The following is a 2,284-nucleotide window of genomic DNA, read 5'->3' on the forward strand; positions in this document are numbered from 1 at the left end:
GCTCTTCCGGAGAGTTTCGGGAAATTAAAATTCTCTTACCGGTTGTGTTTCTCGCGCCAACGAATCTTAGGAGAGTGAATGAAGCGGGGGAGGATTTGTAATTAAGTGAGAGAGAGAGCGAGCGCGGGTGTGAAAGTGGTGTGACGACGACGACTATTATAATGATATCCGCAGAATGTATATACGTGTACATAGTTAGACCATTGTCGTTTCATCGAATTATTATCGTTTTAAGACGCGACACGCGATACATTAATTTATTTCATCGATTACGTTTTCATAGTATAATTGCGACCGCTGCGGGGATCGTGCAATATCGTCAAAGCTGCGCGACGATCAGCTTTCCTTTCTCTCTGTAAATATATATATCTTCCACGTTGCGCGTTCGGTTTCCCTTTTCGATCCGCGAAGATTTCCTTCTCCCGTAAAAAAAAAAAAAAAATAAAAAAATAAAAATAAAAATACCTCTCGGTCTGTGAAGGAATCCGGCTTTGCGCTTTCGGCGAGATAATCGCAGCGACCCTGAATTATCTCGAAAGATCGGCAGCGAAAGGCTGTCAACGTCGTGCGGTCACGTTCGGGTCAAGCCGACGATAAAATCGAATGGGATTCGATTCGCGTTAGGTGAAAGAGTCTCAGCCGTCGCGCGGCGAGCGCGTGAAAAGCACTCGCGAGTATTCAACGAAACGAATAAACGAACGTGCCGGCATCGAAGACCTTACATCGAAATTTCCGCTGAAGAAACGAAAGCTCGAGAAACGACTCGCGAAACGATTTCGCGAGGGGCACCGTACGCCCGTCGCCGGCGAGAAGCTTATCCGTTTTTCTGTTTTTTTTTTTGGTTTTTTTTTTTTTTTTTTTTTTTATCGTTTTTTATAATAATTGTATTGTTTTTTTTTTTTTTTTTGTAAGCCGGCGACGGGCACTTTGCGCGCGTTTCCGAAAATGATTTCCGATATACATATCTACCGATCTATTGTTATCGTAGTTTTTGACCGAGTCGAAGTAAAAAGTGTATTTCAAAATATGATACAGACGGACTCTTTTTTCTTCAAATTTCCTTCACCACCGCGTTCACCCATCCTATCGTCCTACAATTTTGTATTATTTAGAGAAGACATACCTGTGTTTTTATGTCAATTATATATTACTATATTATAAGCCGAGCAGAAGAAAAATATCAGGATTGGATTCTAGGACCTCTCTGTCAGCAGGCAACCACTCTGTCACTGAGTCAACCTTGTCACCTTCATACTACTGTATTTCCTCTTCTCGTTCGCATGCTTTTCCTCGACGTCTACAATAATCAAAATTGACAAAATATGTTGATATTTGAAAATTTGTTACTCAAAAATTACATTGCCATAGTGCCGAGTCACATACGCTATTTGATATACTTAACTCGATGTACTAAATATGAAATGTGCCTTCATCATATACGTACATATAACTTGGCCCGAGGCAGACGCGAATTTCCCTCCCGAGACTAGGTTTAATTAAATCTTTTGCAAATTTGCATATACGCACTTCCGTCAGTGAGAATGCTTTAGAACCCTTGACGTTACCGAGACCCCTGTGTAGAGATTCGTTTCTACCTACCTTATGTAGATCTGCCGCTAGTCCTCCCGAGATGACGATAATAATCTACGCAAAGACGTCTTGGAAAGAGCAAGGATACCGTCCAAAAAATAAGACACTAAGAGGAAAAGAAAATAAAATGTGAGTATCAACATCGAAAGAATAAAAAAGTTTTAAAAAATAATAACAAGAAAGTTACTGATAATAATAATTATATAACATTTTTCTGCAAAAAGAGACGACAGAATCTATTTCAAGTTATCTTAAAGATACAATTATAATTTTTTCTAATAATTAACGTCAAATTACACATTTACAATCATATCAATTATTTTAAAGACATTCGTAATTACGTCGATGTCTCGTTCTCGCAAGCAAGAAGTCGAAATTGGAAGGTCGTAGCGTACATCCCGGCCAAGTTTGATGCGGATTATGAAGTGGTCTGCGTATAATAAGTACCATACCTTTCTCACTCGATAACCGGAGTCGACGCGCACCATGGGCCGGTGTGTTTATCGCACACAGCCGAGGTAGAGGACGACGGGCCAGGACCTGATGGACATATGGTGGTTCGCGTCGGGTCGGACCGGTGGGACGGGAGGGGGGGGAGGGGTACCGACTCGTCGTTTATACGCGGTGCCGGCATAATGGAGTAGAGTGGAGTAGAGCACGGATAATGGAGTATGAAGAATAGCGTGCGGTGAAT

Source organism: Formica exsecta, unplaced genomic scaffold (genome assembly GCF_003651465.1).
Source record: "Formica exsecta isolate Colony F162 unplaced genomic scaffold, ASM365146v1 scaffold139, whole genome shotgun sequence".
NCBI lineage: Eukaryota > Metazoa > Arthropoda > Insecta > Hymenoptera > Formicidae > Formica > Formica exsecta.